This window comes from Polypterus senegalus, chromosome 2 (genome assembly GCF_016835505.1).
Source record: "Polypterus senegalus isolate Bchr_013 chromosome 2, ASM1683550v1, whole genome shotgun sequence".
Taxonomy (NCBI): Eukaryota; Metazoa; Chordata; class Cladistia; order Polypteriformes; family Polypteridae; genus Polypterus; species Polypterus senegalus.
The window spans coordinates 222,120,097-222,145,339 of record NC_053155.1 but is presented as its reverse complement, the minus strand read 5'-3'; positions in this window follow the sequence as shown (position 1 = coordinate 222,145,339).

The following is a 25,243-nucleotide window of genomic DNA, read 5'->3' as shown; positions in this document are numbered from 1 at the left end:
CTACTTGGCAGATCTCCTGCTTCTCCCATAGGGCTTTGCAACAGGAGAGCGTCTACCTGCAGGAACAGCTGCTTTTCACTCTGGTCCTGTAGCTCTCCTATCCCTGGCTACGTCGGGCTCCAAACCGAGCCTAGACTTGGGTTATTTCCCCAGTGGCCAAGGCGCTCACACTGGGGCTAAACCAGCCCAAAGCCTCCTCGACTCCCGCTATCTTCCATGGCCAATCGTCGTCCTCGCCAGTCACTCTAGCTCCTTGATCGCTCAGCTCGAGTGACCGCTTCCTTCAGCCCCACCGAGTGTCGGCCAAACACTCTTCTCATGGGCTCACCTCCCAGCTGCCTGCTTTCTCTCAATCAAGCCTGCTCTTGCTTGCTCGCTCTCCTTTTCCCTCACACCGGCTCTCTCTCCTCGCTGCTTCCTGCCTCCTTCTGCAACCCCCCATTCTTTCCTGTTCTTTTCTTTCTTCTTCCTCTTAACCGACTAACGCTTCTTATTTATGAAGAGGACTTGGTAGTCGTGGCAATCAGGAGCTCCTGGGAACAATTACGGATGCGGACCATTTCTCACCTGTGCACTTGGGTGAGAAACGCCCACATCACAAACTCCTCAGGAAGCGCTTCGGCCACACACCACCACGCCCCCTCGCTAAGTCGAGAGTGTGGTGATTATTTATTAAAACTGGCCTTTTTGACGGGAGCTGTGGACCCGCTATACCACACATCAGCAGTGACAGTTTAAAGGGTTAGCTTTGATGTCTCATTTCCAGCCAAGATTGTGGACATTTTAAACAAAACCAAACTCTTTTCTTCAACTTTGATACTTCAATATTAGTCATTGGCATTTCTTCATGAGAACTTTCAGTTTCAGTCTTGTATTCAGCTGTATCTTTCATCCTAATCCTTTGAACTTGAATTACTATTGTCCACCTCTAGTCAATACACACAGATCACTTTTCATTTCACCCTTTGTTATTGCTAATTTTTGTGGGTAACAGTTATGTTCGAAAGTGAACTCAAAGTGCAGGTTATAAGCAGTTGTGATGGTGACAAGTCTGTCTAATCTTTCTCTTGGAGCAGTTCACTCAATTTCTCCACTTTTCAGAAACCCATATGTTGTATTTTTTGTATTCTAACTTTTTCCTCTTTGCAGTCTCACCATTTGAATCACAGAATAAATTTAAGGCTTTTCAAGACACTCTTTACCATAATGGTGAAATCCTATTTAAGGTTTCTAGCGAGAGTGACTTGGCAATGTGGTGTTGGTGTAGTGGAAAAGTCACTGGCACAGAAACCACAAAGTTATCAATTCAGTTGTGGCCTCTGATTCAATGGGAGACCATGAGTGACTTTTGATCCAAAAACAGTGTGTAAGTTGTAATGTAATAATAGTAGAGACAGTATGTGGCATGAAGTGCACATTTAAACTTTATTAAAGGAGCAGGTACTAGCCACCATTATCCTATAATCTGTACCTTGAAATATTCAGACTGAGAAGAAAAATGACTGATCATGGAAGTACAAATTATTTAAACAACACTCACAAACTTTGACTGATGGGCTGAGCCCAGAAGATGCCCTGTGCCAAGTTCCAATTTGAAAAAGCTAGCCATGAAATAAAGATGATCTAGACAGAAAGAAAGTGCCAGAAGCAGAAATGTCTCATTACAGTTCTTTCCCTGCATGCCCAAAGCTAAGACATTTCTGTTAACCCAGTATAGCCCTACAAGTGGGCAATACCCAAATTATTTCCTCTGATGACCTTAATGTATAGAAGTGTTTTTCAATAGAAGTCCACACAGCATGGTTGGTTATTAATATTGTAATATCATATTTGCTTTTTTGTGTCTATTTCAATTAATTTTAAGACAGCATAGGGCAAATCACAAACGGCATCACATAAAATAAGAAAACGTAATAGTATCTGGAGTTTGCATGTTCTCCCCGTGTCTGCGTGGGTTTCCTCCGGGCGCTCCGGTTTCCTCCCACGATCCAAAGACATGCAGGTTAGGTGGATTGGTGATTCTAAATTGACCCTAGTGTGTGCTTGGTGTGTGGGTGTGTTTGTGTGTGTCCTGCGGTGGGTTGGCACCCTGCCCAGGATTGGTTCCTGCCTTGTGCCCTGTGTTGGCTGGGATTGGCTCCAGCAGACCCCCGTGACCCTATTCGGATTCAGCGGGTTAGACAATGGATGAATGGATGGATAATAGTATCCACTGGGAAAGATGTACAGATATTGTGAATGTGCCTCCAAATGGGATTCCTCCTGACCCAATACCAACTGTCAACCAACAAGTCAATGTGTTCCACTTTACAATACAATACAATACAATACAGTTTATTTTTGTATAGCCCAAAATCACACAAGAAGTGCCGCAATGGGCTTTAACAGGCCCTGCCTTTTGACAGCCCCCCAGCCTTGACTCTCTGAGAAGACAAGGAAAACTCCCAATAAAAACCTTTTAGGGAAAAATGGAAGAAACCTCGGGAAAGGCAGTTCAAAGAGAGACCCCTTTCCAGGTAGGTTGGGTGTGCAGTGGGTGTCAAAAGTAGGGGCTCAATACAATACAATACACAGAACAGAACAATTCCTTAATACAGCATAATAATAAAAATTAGTACGGTTTAACAGTAGATGATATGACATAATTAGGTTTGGATATTTTTAGAGTCCTGGAGACCTCATCCATCTAGCTGCCTCCCCATTTGGCCATGCCACGGCTGAAACGCTGTTCGATGAAAGGACCCCTCTTTCCCATGATTCCTGTGATCCTCCATCAGGGATGACTTTACCATAGGCAGGCAAACAACTTGGCAATTGGGCCGTGGCACCAATATTCACTTTACTAAAGAACATTTTTATGTGCTTCATTAATAAAAAGTGACAGTCTCTTTGCTGACAAAATGCACCATTCCTTCTGAAAGAGGTACTGATACATTTTCAGTTTTATCCAGTAATTACAGTATAGTTAACTAGTGTGGTGTTGCTATGGTTAGCACTGGCACCTTACAGTCCACATTACTGGGTTCAAATGCTGACCTAATCACTCCCTGTGTGGGATTTGAAAAATTCTCTATGTGTACACATCCAGCTTCTCTGTGTACAGCACTGACCTCCCACATCCAAACTATTTAGACAGTATTTTACATTAATTGTCTCAGTTTCTGCCTTGCATCAGTTACTACAGGATAGGCTCCAGCTTGCTTGCAATCGTGTAATGGAGAAAGAAGATTCAGAAAATGGATGGATCATGCTTGTTTGCAGTTACATTAATAATTTATTTGGTTGATAAAGGTGCTCTTATCAGCCATTGACAGAGTGAGAAGAGCACTGTGAGAGTTGTCTTATAGGAAATGACAGCAAAACACATAATAGCTTTCAAAATAGACAGTGAGCCCATGAAGAACTATACTGGGAATTTTCGTGTGCTTGCTAGTCTTACATATACACACCCATTCCTCCATTCACTTTCTTCAGTATTTACTCTAGTGAGGTTTGCATTCATCGATTGACCTAGTAGCATATGACAGCTAGGAAACAACATGGGACACCAAAGGGCACAACCAGTCTAACTTGCAAATGTTTAGCATGTATGAAAAAACTGGAACTCCTGCAGAAAACTTACATGAGTGCATTAATAAAGTGTAAGATGCACAAAGACAGTGATCTCACTAGGAGCTATGACACAGCATCACTAACTACTAGGTCATTTTGTGTGCATGCACATAAAAATACGGATTAGTTTAAACATACAGCAAACATAGTCATTTCAAAATGATTAACATGATAGATGTCATTTAACAGCCTTATTGTTAGACCTGAACATCACTCGGGCTGTAAAAACAGTGTGAAAGCATTAGTCCTGTGTGTTACTCGGAAAACTGTATAGAAGCATCTTGCATAAGACCCAAGGATTACTCGGATTATAAAAGTGCCAATAGCATTAGTGCCTAGGGTTACTTGGTCAATGGCATAGGCATGTCTTGAGTAGACGTCAGGCCCAGGCAACGGTGTAGACGCGTCTTCTCCTAGCTTCATAATGGTGTCTTGTAAGAAATATCTCTCATCAGCAGTGATGATGAAGTGAATCTGTCTGCAGGGAGAGAAATTGAAATGGACAGTAAAACCAAAAGTAATTCTGGAAATCTGAAAGTGACACTCGCACATGTGCAGTATACTGTTTATATTAGTATTATTACTATTTATCATTTTTATTATTTGTATCATTATTATACTTTCTACACTTCTAACTTTGTTCTTTTAGTGTTTTGCACATTTTACAGTAGTAAGATGAGATTTTAAAAAAATGTCATTCTTCAAACTAAAAAATGCAATGCTTTTTACATGTTTTTTGAAAAAAAAATTTAACTCTAAGGAGGCTACTAATATCGGTGAGGTATAAACAGGTGTCTAAAGAGAAAAGAAGAACAAAAGCTCTACCCCTGGAGTAGATAAACTTCTGAGGAGGGTCCACGGTCAGTTAAGCTCAAACAAAGTAGAAACACAAAGACAAACCAACACTTCTAGAGACTTCAGCCAACTGGCCAACCATGGCCAAACTATTCCAAATACCATAGCTGCTTTAGCGTTGTTACTCTCAAGTATTTATCCCACAGTATCTGAGTGTGGAATCACAGCTCTACAGCAGCTGATCGGGAAGAGAATTATCAGATGAAGATACAGCATCAAGCACACGCTGCCTCAGCCATGCGCACTGTTTATTGAACATGCGACAAATGCTTCGGAGCCTTTTCTGTAGGGACATCGCAGTTCAAAAACAGTTTCATCCCAAGAGCTCTAAACACACTCAGTCAGTTCAAGTGATCCTTGTAGAACTGTTTGTACTTATTAGTGCAATCACCTCACTGTAACTTGCGATACAGTTATAAAATTACACAACCTGAGCCACTTTATAAAGCACGTATTTACATGTGATTAAGATACCATTTTTAAGATGAAATGCAGTAAAATATGTTTATTACATGACACAGATAAAACAACATCAATGAAATAATCTATATTGTTAATACTTAAACATGTGGGGACACGGCATCGCACCCCTAGCGATGAACTGGTGCCCATTCAGGGACTGTTCCTGCCTCGCCCTGTATTCTTGCTGGGGCTGGTGCGACCCTGGATGGAAAGATGGATAGAATAATTAAACATGTGCTATGAAGATATTTCAATATTCCTTAAAAGTTTTGCAGAATCGGCATTCTAAGCTAACAAATGGTTTGACATTTATTAAAGAGCAGAATGTGTGGCGATTGGGTAGTTGGAGAAAGAAAAGGAAGGATAGGAATTGGGGTTAGTACATTTGAAAGAGACAGTACTGCTGCAATAAATTATTTATTTATTTTTTTTATTAATTTTATTGCAATCCATACAAAGCAATCAAGTTTTTACAAAAAGAAAAATTGAGTTAAGAACAGATCGATCCCCACCCCTGAGAGAGAGCAAGTCAAATGGCGTGAAATTTAAGGCTTGTAAACATACCTAAATTAATAAATTCTCTGTGCTTCATGACCTTATTTTAAGATGTTACTGATTAGATCCTGCCATGTTTTGAAAAAAGTCTGTATGGATCCTCTAACTGAGTATTTGATTTTTTCCAATTTCAAATAATATAACACATCAGTTTCCCACTGACTTAAAAGAGGAGAGTTTGGGTTCTTCCAGTTTATCAAAATAAGTCTGCGTGCCAAAAGTGTAGTGAATGCAATCACAATTTGTTTGTCTTTCTCCACTTTAAGCCCCTCTGGAAGAACACCAAACACAGCTGTTAATAGGTTAGGAGGGATTGGGAGTCCAAGGCTGTCTGAAATGTAATTAAAAATTTTGGTCCAGAATGATGTTAATTTGGTGCAGGACCAAAACATGTGACCCAGTGAGGCTGGGACTTGGTTGCAATGTTCGCAGGTTGGATCATGCCCTGGAAACATTTTGGAGCGTTTTAGTCGAGACAGATGCGCTCGATATATAATTTTGAGTTGTATAATTACAATAATATACAGTATATATATATATATATATATATATATATATATATATATATATATATATATATATATATATATATATATATATATATAAATACCTAGCGCTTCACAGCAGAGAAGTAGTGTGTTAAAGAAGTTATGAAAAAGAAAAGGAAACATTTTAAAAATAACGTAAGATGATTGACAATGTAATTGTTTTGTTACTGATATGAGTGTTGCTGTCATATATATAGACACACACACACAAACACACACACATATATATATATATATACATATATATGCATATATATACATATACATATAAATACATATACACATATATATATATACATATATAGCAAAATACCTGCACTTTGCAGCGGAGAAGTAGTGTGTTAAAGAAGTAATGAAAAAGAAAATAATATAATATGATTGACAATGTAATTGTTTTGTCATTGTCATGAGAGTTGCTGGCATATATATATATACAGTATATATTGTAACAGAGATAAGAGGAGACAGCAAAAAGGTTTGGGGTTTTCCGGCCCCGTATATATTGTCTGCAATCCACAATAAATTGAAAAGAATGGTCAAAATTATAAACACAAAACTTGTTCATAAACGCGACGCCAAAACATGGCGTCGGCGGCCATTTTATGGAGGAGGAGCCGGAAGTGGAGGAATGCTGGGAAGGAACCGTGAGGGAGAATGGGATTGATGACGTCAGGCAAGATGGCGGAGGAAGGGTGGAAGTAACCGTAGTGTGGGCAAACCCGGCTTATGGTGGCGGAGTGTCTTTTTTCCTGAAAGGAAGCATAGGGAGAAAGTTAGTACCCCGCCATTCCCTGCCAGCGAATGTCTTCCCAGGTGTGTCAAGATCCTTCCGCGGACTCGCACGTGCATGAAAATATACATATATATACAGAAACACATTTACATACACTTATATATCTGTCTATCTATCTATCTATATGTATATATCTATCTATATATATCTATATCTATCTATATATCTATCTATATGTATATATTGTGGAAATGACCCGGACACAGACAGTCGGACATGTTGTAATTCACCACCACACGTTTATTTACACAATTATTTACAATACTTATGGTCACACAGACCCAGTCCAAAGTGCACAAACCCCAATCATTACACAGTCCTGGCCACAAATGCCTTCTTCGGGCCACCTCCACACCTCTTCTGCCTTGTCCTCCTTCCACCCGACTAGCGCTGAATGAATGGAGACAGCCCCTTTTAAACAGTCCCCGGATGAGCCCCAGGTGTTCCCGGCATTCCTCCTCTGGCCACGCCCCAGCGTGGCAGAAGTACCAGCTGTCCTCCCGGCAGCTCTCCAGGTGCCGTCCTAAATCTTCCCCAAGGCAAAGTAACATGTCCCCAAGGCATTGGGGCGCCTCCTGGCGGTGACCACGGGCCCCTACAGGGTGGAGCTTCCATGCCCTGTACCCGTGGCCCCCAGAGCAACCAGGAAGGGGGCCCCCACGTGATCCAGGGTTGGCTCTGACCCTCTTCCGGCCCTCACGGCGCCCGCCGGTCGTTGCCCCTGGCATCCCTGACAGTGCCCCACAGCCAGCGAAGACCACTCATGGGAAAGAGCGACCCGTCCCGCAAGGGCAGCACAGCCCCGAAGCGTGTCCTACTCCAGGACAGCCGGGGTCCGGTCCCGCTCTCCAAGCAGGGACAGGGGTGGAGACGCGACCTGAGAACCACCACTTGGTGCTCCCCTGCGCCTCGCACAGGTTGTGCTCCCCCCTCTTACGGGCACCCCGCGGGCCCCCTCGCTCGGCACCCCCTCCGAGGCCTCCGCGCCCCTTTGGTCGGAGCCACTCGCTCCTCTGCAGCCTCCTCCGGCCGTGGTGGCACCTGTATACCAGCAGAGAGATTCTTCAGCAGACGGTCCGACATCATAGGGCAGGTCCCTAAACGAAGGGGGTCCTACTGCTCGCCCGGGGTCCATCCCTGCAAAAAAGAACACAGGGGCAGAGCCGCTGCCAAGGCACCCTTCCTGCGCCACGCACTGGCAGCGTCCCCCCCTCCAATTGACACCCCGGCACTTGCCTGTTCGGCACCCTCTCCGTGGCTTCCGTGTCCCTCTTAATGGTGGAATATCCGGCACCGCCTGCGCTCTCTCCGCCGGCCTCAGGGATCCCCTCTGCCCCGCAGAGGGCGGCCAGCACCCGGACGCGTGCACCCAGCATCGCGTCCCAACCTACTGGAGGAATCGGCACCCAGCCTCTCATTTCTCCTTTCACTCTAGGACGCCATGACGGTTTGAGACTCCGTATTACAAAGAAAGAGTCTCTTTCCCGTCTGTGTCCCTACAGTGCGGCGTGAGACCGCAGCAGACTCGGGGCGGATGGCGCTAATAATCACACTCAGTCCTGGCCACAAATGCCTTCTTCTGGCCGCCTCCACACCTCTTCTGCCTAGTCCTCCTTCCACCCGACTCTAGCGCTGAATGAATGGAGATGGCCCCTTTTAAACAGTCCCCGGATGAGCCCCAGGTGTTCCCGGCATTCCTCCTCTGGCCACGCCCCAGCGTGGAGGAAGTGCCGCTGTCCTCCCGGCAGCTCTCCGGGTGCCGTCCTAAATCTTCCCACCAGCACTTCCTGGTGTGGCGGAAGTGCTGGGGTAACAGGTTCCCCCATGTGATCCAGGGTGGGCTCTGACCCTCTTCCGGTCCCTCACGGTGTCCCGGCCGGGTCGTTGCCCCTGGCATCCCTGACAATATCTATCTATCTATCTATCTATCTATCTATCTATCTATCTATCTATCTATCTATCTATCTATCTATCTATCTATCTATATCTATATCTATATATTATATATATATATATATATATATATCTATACTAATAAAAGGCAAAGCCCTCACTCACTCACTCACTCACTCACTCACTCACTCACTCACTCACTCACTCACTCACTCACTCACTCACTGACTCACTCACTCACTGACTCATCACTAATTCTCCAACTTCCCGTGTGGGTGGAAGGCTGAAATTTGGCAGGTTCATTCCTTACAGCTTCCTTACAAAAGTTGGGCAGGTTTTATATCGAAATTCTACACGTAATGGTCATAACTGGAAGCAGTTTTTCTCCATTTACTGTAATGGAGATGAGCTTGAACGCCGTGGGGGCGGAGTTTCGTGTGACATCATCACGCCTCCCATGTAATCACGCAGTACATAGAAAACCAGGAAGACCTCAAAAAAGCGCTGAAGAAAACATGCATTATATAATTGAGAAGGCAGCGAAACAATAAGAAGCGAAGCGAAAGTGACATATACAACCATATTCATGAGTTCTGCTACTGAAACAAAGCACGATGTAAACCTACACTTTAAATTAAGTTCATAGACAGGCTGCGCTGGCGTTTGTAATTTAGTGCCTGCCCATATAAGGCCGTCCGTCAGCGGCAATCCAATAGCAAACTCCCACTAAATATTCACGGGTTAAGGACTGTGCTTATGCAGAGGAAGATGAGATGGTCAGGGTGGTGTTTGGTACAAACTCAGCGAAACTGCGAGAGAAAGTTTTAAGTGCCAGGACTAAGGTAACATTAAATACAGCCATGGACATAGCACGAGATGGCACCAGCACAGCTGGGAAACTTCGATGCATGTACACCGAGCGGCTCACGTGAACTGACGAGTGCACAGATAAAAGCAACAGTTCCAAAGAGCACTGAACAAAACCGAATTACACAATTGAAAAGGCAGCAAAAATATGAAGCGTTTGATACATACAAGCATATTCATAAATCCAAAACAAAGCACACGTTGGAAAAAGTCAATGTCCCGCTAAAGGAAGACAGTGTAAAAAAAAACGTGCATGCAGTGTGTCAGGTCTCAGATAAAGAAGAAGACGAGCTGTTTATTGATGCAGTAAGAAACGAATCGATGAATGAAACCTGTCATCTTTACAACGATTGACAAACACGGAATGTAACTTGAACACAACACATCCTACAAATACGAACCTGATTGAAAGAAATAATGATAATCAAATCCTTGATGACAGCAACACTCAGTAACACTCACAAAACAAATACTGTATATTGACAGTCATGTTACGTTATTTTTAAAATGTTCCCTTTTCTTTTCATAGCTTTTTAACACACTACTTCTCGCTGCGATACGGGTATATATATATATATATATATATATATATATATATATATATATATATATATATATATATATATAACCCGATCTACATACTCGAATAATGGATACTTTATTCGCCATCAATGATTGTTTTGGTAAAGCCATACTCAGTGTATTCATTAGATGAACGGTAAAAAAGTAAGAGCGAGGAAGGATGACTTATTGAGGCATGCAGGCTGTAGTGCTTGCGTCAACTCTATCTGAATTGCGCGATCACATTTGAAAAAATATATCTTTTCAAGTTCTATTTAGTCCATATGTGTCAAACTCAAGGGCCGCGGGCCACATCCGCCCGGCGTAATTATATCCGCCCGAGATCATTTTATATACTGTATTATTGTTATTAAAGCCCGGGTATATGAAGCGCTGGTAACACAATAAACTACAGATCCCATAATGCAGCGCTTCAGCTGCCTTACCGAGTTAATCAAGTTATTGCGAAGCTAGCTCACACGATGCTGAAGAGAAAAGTTGATTCTGAAAATAGAGCCTTTAAAAACCGATGGGAGGCTGAGTATATGTTTACTAAACCCGTGTGTCTCATTTGTGGAGCTAATGTGGCTGTAATTACAGAATTTAATCTAAGACGGCACTATGAGACAAAACATCAGGTTAACCTGAATGCAATGCAGAAGATACAGAAAGCAGCATAATTAAATAAGAATCTGACACTTCAGCGGACGTTTTAACCCGTGCACAATCACAAAGTGATTTCAAGTGAAGCTGCTTTTATGGGAGACACAAATGCACCAGTGCACCTTGCCTCACTTTCCCTGTTGCCAAGTAATGTTAAACCAAGTCGTCACTACGGTGTTCCCAAATACGCACTTTGCTGATAAACTGAGCGCACTGAGTTTGCACGGCGCTTTGGTGACTTCGAAGAACAAAAAAAGTCCGTCTACATGCGGCTCGAACCTTATGCATGTTTGGTAGCACATATCTGTGTGAGAAGCTCTTCTCAGTGATAAAGACTAACAAAACAGCACACAGGAGTCGCCTCACTGATGAGCACCTGCAATCCATCCTGAGAATCTCCACAACACAGAACCTCACACCAAACATAAAGAACCTGTGGCCAAAAAGATGCCAGGCGTCCAGCTCTAAAATGACATATGAGCAAAGAAAACTGAATGATTTGATTTGTTATTGCTGAAAAGAACACATTTCATTTATATTTCTAGGTTTTGTTATGCAGCATGTTCATATTTGAATTTGTATCATTTTGACAGGATATATTTTTATGGAGAGCAAAATCTTTTGGGATATTTAAAATCTAAGTTTATTTTTTATATAAAATTACATAAGAGTAAAGAAATGTGAATGTTTGTTCTTTTAACGTTTACTTTATTTCTAACTTGTATAATTTAGACAGGATAAATTTTTATGGAGAGCAAAATATTATAAGTTGTTTAAGGTTTGAGTTGATTTATTCACGAATAATATTCCTGTCTGTTTTTACCATTCCTACCAAAGATATTTCTGTCGACTAAATAAAAATTCCTTCTATTTAAAATTTAAATAGAACTTGAACAAATACGATAGTTCATAATATCCACGCAGACTTGCACGTAAGAGCGGGAGTCATCCGTTTTAACAAGCAGCGTATTGCACCGATACGAAATAGCTGTGTGTGTATATATGTAGATATGTATGTATATGTATATATATGTTTATATATGTGTGTGTGTATGTATATATATATATATATGTATTTGTGTGTGTATGTATGTATGTGTGTATGTATTTATGTGTGTGTGTATATGTATGTGTATATATGTAGATATATATATATGTATATATATATGTGTATATGTATAGATATGTATATATATATATATATGTTTATGTATGTGTGTGTAAATATATATATATATATATGACAACAACACTCATCACTCACAACAGTGACAAAACAATTACATTGACAATCATGTTACGTTATTTTCAAAATGTTTCCTTTTCTTTTTCATTGCTTCTTTAACACACTACTTCTCGCTGGCTGGTATTTTTAGTATATATATATATATATATATATATATATATATCTCCTTTGGGGTGCGAGCAGCTGTTTCTGGGGGTGCCAGAATCCATTGAGGAAGAAAAATGTAAAACATTATTTGTACAAAATCTTAATTTATCTATCCATTCCTAAATAATTAAATGGGCAGGCTATTTCGTATCAGTGCAATACGCTGCTTGTTAAAACGGATGACTCCCAATCTTACGTGCACTTAGTGCTGCATGGGTATTATGAACTATCGTATTTGTTCAAGTTCTATTTAAATTTTAAATATAAGTAATTTTTATTTGGTCGACAGAAATATGTTTAGTAGGAATGAAAGTTAAATTTAATCATCATTGCATAAATTTTTCTTCACCATAGAAATTTAAAGACTAATCCAACTGCCTGATGGGCTCATCAGGCAGTACACACTCACTGCACCCACTCGCGAATCGAACCTCAGACGTCAGCGCTAAAGGCGAGGCCTCTCATCTTGCGCTAGGGTGTGTGGTTCGTTTATTTGACAGTATGTAGATCGGGGTGTGTATATATTATATATATATATATATATATATATATATATATATATATATATATATATATATACTATATATATACTGTATATTACTTATTACTTTTGAGAATGCAACATATAGTTTTGTCCAGGAGGAAAGCAATGTTGCCTCAAATCAATGGCAACCTTTTATAGGGTGTGTCCCTGAGACTTATTAATTGTCATCGCGAAGCAGAGACTTACTGGAAATTTGAGGCATTTCAATTGAAATGGGAGATCAGGGGGTATAACGGTGATGCCAGGAATACATTCAGAGTGTGGCGCTCTGCTGTTTTTTTGTGTAGTTGCCTTCACACAGCCTCTCTGCTGCTTTAGAAACGAACGGCATATAAAGCCATCACCTTGTCAATTGTGTAATGCGGTTTTTGAACAGGTTTGATGCATGGAAGTGATCACTACTACTGCGTTCAGTAAGTTCACTTGAGATGCTCTCTTGTGTGATGTTGCGATGTCCACGGCTTAATTAAATGTTAAGTAAGACCCGGCACTTAAAAGTTTCTGGCTGCACTCCGGTTGTAATATGACGAAGCTGCATGAGGTCACTTTTGAGAATGCATGTATAGTTGTCCAGGAGAAAAGCAATCTTGCCTGAAATCAATGGCATCGTTTTGTGGGGTCTGTCCCTGAGACTTATTACTTGTCATCGCAGCAGAGCCTTACTGGAAATTGGAGGCATCTGAATTGAAATGGGAGATCAGAGGGTATAAAGGGGACGTGAGGAATACATTGAGTGTGGAGAAACTCTAGAGACAGGGTGTGTATTAACTTGTGGATTTTTCTGTGAGTATTTGGTGGCAGCGTCACAAAGTTGGTTCCTCAAGAGGGCGTTAGCTGCAGAGCTCAGCTCATAGCAAAATGAGGTGAATGGGAGGGAAGATGATGACGTGACTCCCCCACCCGCCTTAACTGTCAATCCCCCACAAACACAGTCTCTCGGAATTTGCATAAACACAGCCCTTCACCTGCAATTTTAACTTAGTTACAAAGTGAACTAAACTCTCATTTATATCCCGCGTCCTCTAAACTCCTCTTTAATACCTGATGGTTGGGGCCATGCACTGATACAGCGTGTTGCCACAATCACCACACGATAAACCACCTGGTTTGGGACCCGAGTGCAGTTGTGCAACAGGTGACGCCTCAGCTACACACTAGAACAGTGTGATGCTTTAATACCTAAGATTGTTGCAAAATGAAATCATTAGTGTCAACATGTAGCAATAATGTGGACACTTCCTTATCAGCCAGGAGGTAAATTTAGCTTCAATGTCAGATATCTTGGCACCTGGCAGGTCTTTTAATTGAACATCCATGTTTACATAGTGTGTAATTCTAATATTGTACACTATCGAATTGCCAACTATTTTAGCTGCAGTTTTGACAGACATGCTATGAATGCTGAGCATTAGTTCTTGATCCATATTGGTGACCTGAGTATTGAAGTATCAAATGTTTGAATTCTTAAACCCCCACTCTCACCCCTCTTACATGTTTACCTTATGGTTGAAATGGCGCTGCTGATTTTGGCTGTGCACTGACTACATTGGGGGAAGGGAGCAAGCAAAGCCTATCACAAGCTGAGCCAATTCAATTTTCAATTTTCCTAATTGCTATCAAGTTTGTAAAGAAGTCCTTCAAATAAAATATCTTTTTGCACCAGCTCTAAGTTTTCTATACATTTTTGGCTAGTGAAGATATCTGTACTATCAGCAGGAAAACCTAAGCTGTAGAAACCACAGAATGCACAACATACTGTATAAACCTGCTGTTGGCAGGAAGAGAACAGATTGAGCTTATATTTTGTGCCATGTTCCTTTTCACCTGTTCAGTTGTGTTTCCGATAATATTGTGCTGTAAATGCTCTTGTTGTATAGTCCCACTGGATGGTTGAAGTACTCTCACATTCAGACTTTCACCTTCATTACTACAACCCCATCTCAGCTCCTCTGGTTTCTTACCTAGTTGGGTGTCGGCTTTTTGCTCTTGCAGATTTTTTCCACTTGGTTTTGTTTTCTGCTTCTGGAAAGTTATCTGGGAATCTCATCTGATATTTCTTAATAATCAGTCATTCATGCATATACTTCATCTATTCAATTATCCATTTCCTAAAACTTCTTACTTCATTAAAATGTCACATGGAGCAGACATTTGTCCTGCTGCATCATGCACAAGTCAGGAACAAAACTTTGATGAAATACAATTACATCACAAGGGAGATTCACAACATACTCAGACATGTCAGGAAAATTTGCAGTCATAAATTAAAATAACACACACAAAATGCACAATATGTAGGGTCCTCGGGGGAAGGGTGTGGGACTCCCTAGTTAACCTTTTGGACTATTTGTAAATAGAAATAATTCAGGACCCAAAGGACAATAAAGAGTCAATGACTAGGAAACAAAGCTTGCAGGGGGTAAAACAAAATGATGGTCAGATAAATAGATATACAGTGGAAAATTGGTTCACGACCATAATTTGTTCCAAAACTCTGGTCGTAAACCGATTTGGTCGTGAACCGAAGCAATTTCCACCATAGGATTGTATGTAAATACAATTAATCCGTTCCAGACAATACGAACTGTATGTAAATATATATTTTTTTAGTTTTTAAGCACAAATATAGTTAATTAAACCATAGAATGCACAGCGTAATAGTAAACTAAATTTAAAAACATTGAATAACACTGAGAAAACCTTGAACAACAGAGAAAACTAACACTGCAATAGTTCACGATATATGCTAGGAACTGCTCGCTAAAAACACTTTTTTTAATGAGTTTTAAGCACAAGGAAAAAAATGAACATTTGAAAAATCCGTAATTTAATAAACCACCAAGAAAAGTAACATTGCCACAATGCACGCTATGAACTGATTGCTGTAAACAGAACTGAAAACAAAAACAAGCCTTTTCTGCCTTATGCGTCCAGCCCTTCCTCTCTCGCTTGCTCGCTTGCTTGCTCTCTCTTTCGTGAGCCTGGAGTGCCTGTGTGTGTGTCTCTCTCTAGGGCGCGCCTGTGTGTGTGTGCCTCTCTCTCGCGCGCCTGTGTGTGTGTGTGTCACGCTCTCTCTCTCTCTCTCTTGCTCGCTGCACAGGAAATGCACAGGTAGAGACTGACCATGTAAAAACCGAAAGGGAAACTGGCTTGTTCGTATACCGAGTGTGTGGTCGTGAACCGAGGCAAGAGTTTGGCAAACTTTTTGGTCGTAAACAGATTTGTATGTGTACCGAGACGTTCGTGAACCGAGGTTCCACTGTAGGTCTAGATCATGAATGCAACTGTCCAAAACACAATACAGAAGAGATAGCAAAATTTTTTGACTACCTTATAACCCTTTTCTGTTTTGCCAAGAGCATCGATTGATTGAATGGCAAAATACTGAGAAACTGGGACAACATTTGACGCGTGTTTCCTTTCTTAAATAGTCACTGGATGATGATGTCATGTGCATATTGCAAATCAGCCATTGCCACTGCAAAACAGCAGAAGACACAATCAAAAATGTGAATACATTGTCAAAAACATGCAATGTTCATCAAGTCCAAATTAAGTTATAACAAGAAAAAAAATTCGGAGTGGTCTCCCCTAGACTTTTCACATATATTCAGATATGAGGGTGGATATTTGAGGAGTAAACCACAAGACAATGATTATATATTTATATTATGTACATTAAAGAATCAACAGTAAATCAAATCAAATTAATAATATATTGACCAATTATTATAAAAGCAAAGTTGAATAGATCGGACTCTCCAGCTGCATGAATAAAAGGTAAAGTATCACTTCTGGTTAATGGAAATAGCCCAAAGGTTGACAGAAATCTGCATTTTGTACATAATACTTGTATGCAAAATTTGGTTGACCTAAGTGAAAGCGTACTCAAGTTATCATGTTTACATACACACACACAGACGAACACATAGACATAGTTTCAAAAATTGTATTTTCAGACTGAGGAAGGTCTAAAACGTCACGATTCATCAAAATCTGAAAATTGAATTTTTGGAGGATTCCAATATTTTCCCTGTACTTTGTATAAGAGAAAGTCAGGGAGGTTTAAAACATCAAGATTCATTAAAATCTTAACATTAGATCTTTGGACGATTACAATGCTTTATTTATAGATCTTATACGAGAAAGTAAAAACACGTCAAAAGCACTTCTCAGGTGTTCAAAGTGTTAAAAATGTTAAAACATGAAAGGAACTTTGAAAGCCTGAAAATCAATAATTGCACAGGGTCTACATTTTAAAATGATGTTTCAATATTATAAATCATTCAGTGCCTATTAGCAGGTTTGTGAGAATCTACTGTACTAGCTGACAAACAGTGCTTGAAAAGCTTGGTGAGCACCTCAAGCTTTATGCTTCAATAGCAGCAGCCATTCAGCAAGGAACAGAAGTGTGTCCTTTGATAAGACTTGAGAGGATTTATGAAAAAAGGCATTAATGCTTGCTTTGTTCTCAATGATGCTAAAGAGTGTGATGGTGAATTGCACAAAGTGACAGAGCCTATTAATCCAAGCATACTAGAGAAGCACTGCTTTTCATCTCAGTTGAGATGAATGGTTTCTGTGCTCTTCAGTAAACAGAGCTGCAGAACTAGACTGTAGCGGGGTAGCGAATTGGTCCATGGCACACAATTACTTTAATATACCATTTTTGCAAAGCATACACAGCATTTAAGTGCTGGTCAGAAGTACAAGGGGTGTGGCTTTGGTTTTTCAGTTACATATCTGTATATGATGCAGTTTGTCTGCTTAACTTCTGTATATCTTATCTTGTAGCATTCTGTATACTGTATAACTACCATGTTGTACATTACATAGTACCAGAATGAGATTTCAGTCTTCAGTCAGTACTGGGGCAATATCAAGACGCCTCATTATTATAGGGTAGATTATATCACTGCATGCATGTTTCATAGAAAATCCAAAAGAATTTGATCAAAGCTCCGCACTTCTCCCACTACCCACTGAATCACCTGAATACCATTACATGTGCAGACTTTTCTACATTTAGGTGACTAGAGCAGTACATTAACATTTGTAGTTTGCTCATAATGCCAGAGTGGCGACCTATAAGTGGTTTTCTTGATTTGCCACAATTAACATAAGAGTTATTTAAGAGGTTTTGCCATTGCATTGTAAAGATGTTGTCAGGCCAGTAGAGCAGATCTCAATCACAGCTACTGCCTTGGATATGAGCTAATTAAAAAACAATTTCAAAGTTCAGCCATGCTTGTGATTATTAATTGATTATTATTAATAATTAACTTAGGGCATTAGATAGCAATTAAGAGCTCAACAATAGTCAGCAGACACAGGGGTTGACATAAATGGATAAGGAGACCTTTTTACAAAAATAGAGGAGAGGAAATGGGAAGTAGCACATTAATTAAAGAAAAATGCTTAGAACTAAAAGAGCTGTTATCATTTCCATAAAATATGAAATTGACATTACTTAAGCCAGAAGCTTTTTTTATTATTAATCTTTCCTTTTCAGTTGTACATCTCATGTGTGTTTTGGAAGTTTGCACAGCATGGCTCTTGTTAGTGACCGAGCAGTAACTACACATTCATAGGCAGTGCCTCTCCTTTAATTATTCAGCCCAGCTCTATAAAATGACTTTACATCAATGTTTATTAAGTATCCTATTTGCTAGGCATTATACATTTTTAAGAAATTCAGATTGTATAAATATAAGCATATCATAGTACCCAGAAATTGACTTTAGAGATGACACTACAGAATTTCAGAACCAGCCATCTTTACTCCAAGTGGCTATATACTATATTCATTCTCGAAGCAGCAGAGTCTTGCAGTAGTACTTTATAAATAACCTAAAAAATATTATGTCCCCAAGTAATGTACCCATTAGGTGGGGTAAGTGGCAAAAATGATAGTTTAAAAGTAAATGTAAATCCACATTTTCCAAGCAGTGTGTCCCATTCTTTTCTGTGAATTTGTATTATGTAATTAACTAAAAATGAAGGTATGGTAATGAATCATCTATTTTACTTGTGCACTAATTTCTCCACCAATTTCGTGGGAACATTGATGGAACATTATGGAAAAAAATAAGATGCACGTTAGAATATGTTGCTACATTTTATGACTGACTGTGCTTATAACATTTTCATTTTCATTGGATGCTGAAGGGTGTTGTTTGCCTCCATGGATCTAATTCCTTATGAGCTCTTTGATCAAGGCTCTGTATATCACAATGAAACAAAAAAATACTGACATAACTAACTTTTAATTATAAAAAGTTCATAGACACAAGCTGCAGTACACTTTACTTATTCTTCCTTAAAGTAGAATTATATTCCCTCTATTAATTGTTTCTTTCATTGCATTGCAGAACTGAAATGTTTTTATATTTCAAATTGAATCTTAAAATATTTCTGAATAAAAACATACAACAATGGGACAGTGTTGTAAAATTCAGTGTACTGTATGCCTGTATGAAAATATTTTGAATGTTCAGTGCAAATTAGGCTGGGAGCACTGAGCTTGTAGGCTCACTCGCCTCCTCAAATATTACTTGAAATGTACTGCCTGCCCTTCAGGACATCTACGACATTTACAAATTCCTTACTTTGACTCACATGTTTAATGCAGGTAGGTACAATTTAGTTAAGTCGGCAACAGTAATGTGATTACAAGAATTTAAACTATAATACATTACACTACTTTATTGCTGGAAAATGCATTTAGATGATAGTACTGTGTTATCCCAAATTCTACATATAAGCAGCGTATTGGGACAGTGTGTAGTGAGTTGTCTATCAAGTTCCACAATTTGAAAACATACAATACCTATTAGTTGGAAGAAGGGGCCTGAGTTGCCTCAAAGCTTGCATATTGTAATCTTTTCAGTTAGCCAATAAATGGTGTCATTTTGCTTGATGAGTCCAGTATGAAAGAGTATGAATACATACATGAATTTGCCCTTTGGTGGACTGACATCCTATCCAGAGTTTTTTATCTTGGTACTGGCCTTGGTTTATCTCCTTAAAACTTAAAAAGCAGTTCCAGATGTTGAAAGGGTAAATGCCAGTATGTGCATCAAGCAGCTTTTGTGTTTATAACGCTTATTCTCCCTTTTGAAAATACAAGTTGACTTTATTACTTGTAGAGTCTGCAGCACACTTTCCCTAAAATAGTATTCTCAGCAAGAATACAAAGTGTTGCAACTACAATGGAAAACTACGTTTAAGACACTAACATGCTTATCTTCTGCTGGAACATCTTCTGGACATTTTTAATCTGATTTCATTGTTTGCGATTTGCTTACCAGGTTATCAAAAATGTAGGGTTTTGGCTACATTGTTTGAACATCTGCCTCATTAACAACAAATGTTTTTTCTTCTGCGATTACTTATTTAATATAAAGTTCCTTTTTGCAAAATATCTCTTACTTTCTAAGCTGAATATTTATTTAAGATAGCATCTCCAATGTAATAACAGACATCCTGTGGTAAGAACAGGAGCTGTGACCATGGATCCTTTGCAGAAGATAACCTTCAGCAGTTACAGTACCTGTGAGCTTCATCCATTAGCTTATTACCTTTTTTATGTTCAGAAAGATTTACCTCTCATCATTACAGTAATCCACATTTTGTACATGCAGTGCATGTAAATATGATTCCGGTAGCAAACAAAATACTGTAATAAACAAAGACTCGCTTTCCAGCATCAATTGAAGTTAATAGTACTCTGCCTTATTCAAAGAACTTGAAGCTGTCGAACACCATTTGCGATGCATATTTAAGATGACCTATATAAATATGACTCAATCTGTTACAATTAAGCTCCTGTTGCGGTACAAGGGCAGTTGATCTGTCAGGCTTCTTTCCCCAAAGAACTGAGAGCTTGCGAGTGGCAAATAGGTAGATCTGCATCTGAAAATGACATGCCATTTCAGTGAGGACAGTATGCAATTCGAACAGACAGGACAAAGTAAACTCAATGTTAAAAATCGGAAAAGCCTGCTGTGTGTCTGATACATTAGCTAACTCAGTTGAGTCCTCACCTTGGTCTGCTCTTATCTGTGGCATTTCGATGCCGTGTCACGTGCATAATCTTTTATGAGTGTTACAAGGATGTTATGATGGTTGAGCATAAATTCCACTTATCCCTGACAAATCTTTGGTTTTCAAAGAACTGACACATCTGTCCAGTGGTTACCTCTGCTTGATCAGAGCTGTAAGCAGTGCAGTGCCATCTCAGGATCTTTAATAATCTGTTTAGTGTCACTTAATTCAATGTTATAGTTCATTTTTTTAATTAAATTTAGTGTTAGTGTTGTTCATTTTATCATCTTTGTGACTTCATTGTACTGCCATTTTATGTAATGCTTTCAATTTGAGCAACCATTTTCTTTTCCGTTTTCATGAGCACTGCCACGCCAGGTAACGACATTTGTTCCTGGTCATGTGAGCTGGTTATACAAAATGCTGGACATAAAGTTAAGTATCTAAACTTCTGATCCACAAAGAAAAACCCATACTAGACTAGTGGTAGTCTTATTTAGGCACACTTTCTGGAGTTGATAACTTTTAGTCTCTTCATTTTGGTTGTCATTGAAAGATAATCCACTTTTTACTTCTGTGCTTCGGCTGATTATTGAGTATCCTCTGGTAATCGCTATAACAAGCTAACTACATCTCTGCTGCTTCTCTAAGCTCTCTGTCTCTGTTTCTTCTTAGACTGTTTGGCTGATTGATTTTCATGTAGTCCTCATTAATTGTGGGGTGTGTGTGTGTGGGTAAATGTTGGGTTAATTAGTTTCTTAAATTGACCTAATACTAGTAGTTCTGATTGTATGCATGACATTGTCAAGTAGTGAATGAAATGTGTAATGAAGGGCTGGTGTCTCCCTGTTATGTTATGCAGCCAGAATACATGTACATGTTACATGGGAGACTAGTTAACACTAGAATTACCAGAGCCTACGAAAAAACGCGTAAATCCGTCCCACCTTAAATCGCTTCTTAAATCCCTTCACACCTCTCCACCAGCGTCCTTTGTCCTCTAAATGTGCTGATAAAGAGAAGCTAGAAGCAGCCGGCTATTCCATCCCCCCACCAATTTAGAACGTGCACGAACTTCTCCCAGTCCATGCCTTGATTGAGTATCTGGGAGTGAAGTGGAGTTTTAGAGTGGAAATAATAGATCGTTATTTGGGTCAGGCAATCTTAAGAAAATGTACTATTTACACATTAAGAATAGGTGTCATTGTATATCTGAGTGGAAACAAGGACATTTTTAAGTAAGAAAGCACATGATGGCCTTACAGTTCCAAAGACTAACATTCACTGCTACATTAGCCACATAATGTGTGGAATTTTCATGTTCTCCTATTTGTAAGCATGTTTTCCCTCAGGTACTTTGATTTCCCTCTACATCACACTGTGGCTTCATATTTAGGGTTGGTTCCTGTCTTGTTGTGTAATTTAAGTGTAAGTACAGAAAATGTATATTTGTAATTCTAGCTAGACTGTGCAAAAGTAATGGTCCATGATAAAACTGTAAAATGTTGCCTACCTTCTGTATTTCAGTATAAAATAATATTGCAAATAAAGTGTTTTATTAATATTTAATATTTTAATATATTATTCAATGTAACCTGTGTTATAGATAAGAAGAGAGTGCAGTTTAGTAGCTATTGGATTGCCACCTCAAGCACACAGTTTCTCCTTTGTTGCATGTGATTGTGAACATGTCCTTTACTCTATCTGTGCTTTACTTGTTTGCAACATGCATCTTTGCTAAACATTATTTATGCTTCATTGTACAGAAAAAAAAGTAGACATGGATGGGCCTTGTTATCTTTACATATGATATGCTAACATGGCTGTCCATTTGTCTGACCAGGATTTTAAGTCACCTGTAGCTCGCAAACACTTTCACCAATTGACCTGAAATTTGGTACACATATACTACGTGATGTTTACTATGCACTTTCGGGGTGAAGATTGACCTCCAAGGTTATTCCATTTTTTAATTTAATTTTATTTTATTATTGAATCATGCATACGGACACCATTCTCATCTCTACCACCTTCGCTGTCACTTCCCCTACCTCTTCATGTCTTAAATCATTCTTAAAGCAAAATAAAAAAATGAAAACATACTAAGTAATTGCAACACAAACACTAACTTAATTAGTTTTAACACGAAAAGATGATAAAAATAGAAGAAGCGGGCCACTAAGGTAGAGAAAAGAAGAGCTGCTCAGGAAGCAGCAAGCGCATCAACCTCTGATCAAACAAACGAATGATAAACAGAGACAGAGAAAGAGTAGGAAAACTAGCAATGCTCAAGCCAAGTGTATTCACTGCACGTTATTGTAGAGTGTGCCGTTACTGGTCATAAATAGCATCATATAAAAGAAAAAGAATTGAAAACTAAGATACAAAACTGGCTCTAGTGTGAATGATTAGGATGTTGTGTATCTGTTTTCATTATTTTGAGTGTTGGGATGGTATCAGCCATGAAACGTGTAACACACAAAAAAGATTTATTATTGACAAGCAGTATGATCTTGTGGATAAGGGGACTATAAACCACAAGGCTGCAGTTTCTGTGGTGGATTAACTCAGTGGGTGTTCATGAGCAGGGCACTGACCCTATCTGGACAGTAACTGAAGCAATACATCCTATACTTCTGCTGAATGCCACAAACTACTTTAAATGGTGTTCACCATAAAATACACTATAGTAAATGAGCATGGTCCACTTATTTGGTTATTATTTTAAAAAAAGTCTAAAAATGTAATTGTATGGTGTTTGTCTCCAAGAAATAATTTTATAAATATAAGGTTGTAATTTGATTTTTATATCTCTATCCCTTGATCACTTTTGTAACCCAGTTTAGAGTGAAAAGGAGCAGATACATGAATGTGGACAGCACTTGGGGACCCAAACCAAGGAACAACTCATGCACACACTTTCAGTCTTGCTGAGTCACTTACCAATACTTACTCACCAATATTTAGTAAATGGTTAGAAAGCACAAGAAAACCCAGCACAAGCACAGGGACAACAAACAAACTCATCTAAGCACAGTGAGACAGTATGTCACTTCATTGTACTTGGAGTAGGGCTTGAATCTATGCCTAGTTATTGCCTATTGCATAATCCCTATTTCAGAAAGCATTTTTCACTGGGAACTCCTGTACATTTGCCACATTTCTACTGATGCAGATCTGAAAGATACAGTAAGTAATCATAAATTAGTCCAGAATGAGTGAGAGGAGGCATTTGTGCGAGTGGGTCATGTTTTTGCCTTGTACCAGATACCACAGGGACATGCTTTGGATGCATTTGTCTGGATTAAAAGGTTTCGTAATATGGGTAATTAATTTGTTTGGTGTAAATCAGTGGAGATGCCAGGATTTTATGAAAGGATGGGCCTAAATTTCTTATGGGTAGGCCTGATTGTATTTATATAAATTCATTTTAAATATAATTTTAGAAGTCCAGTCATTTAAATGTAAATGGGGACATCCAATTTTTTTTTCACATCTATTTTGTATTGAAATACACTAAAATGGTGAACATAAACTGACTGACAACCTTTTGACTATACATAAAAGATACCAGCCCATCACAAGGCACAAACATCCATATAATTTCTGTTATAATTTTGATCAATAATATTATATTACAGGAAACAGCTGGACTACCGTATTTAGCATTCCTTGTAATGTGTGTAATGTCAAAGGGCTGTCCTGTGAGGTTTACTTGAGTCATGTTTTGAACATGTCTGATGCATGCATTTTCAGTTTCTGAATCTAAAATTGAATCTGTTCTTAATTAATCACCAAAATGCCAGAATCATTAAATGTTCCACATTCTATCCATGTACTGTATAAGTTGTACCAATAAGGCGCAAAGCTGCACACCTTACCAGCATTAACAGAAGTTGGAAACTTTAGTACTGGTTGAGTTGGTGGTTCATTAATATCAGACAAATCCATGACTTCGGCTGATCCTTTGACATTTTGCAGTTGACTAGTTGTAGATTTTCCATACTCTGTAATGATGTTGGTAGCAAATCCTTTGCTAAAGATGACACAGCTAGTGGTGGATTTTTCACTTGTGAATCATCGAAATTTTTAGTGCTGACATTAGACTCATTTTGTTGTTTTATTTGGTTTCCTTTTTCTAATAAAACCTAAAAGAGTTGCTTGTTGAGACATAGTTCACGCTTATCTTGCTTCATTTACATTTTCCTACTTACATAATTAGTAATTTCAGGTTGTGACTAGTTGTGACTAGTCGATAACCTCCTGTTCACACCTTTCAGGTGTTACGAATGTTGTGATTGATATAATTTTAAATCAGTGGTATTCTCTAAACCTTGTTACGTAGAAACATAAAACTGCCATCCACGAATACTTTTTAAAAGTTAAACTCTTATAGTGAGGTAACACTGTTGCTGTGTAGGTTTACATTTAATTAATATTTTGAGATGTAT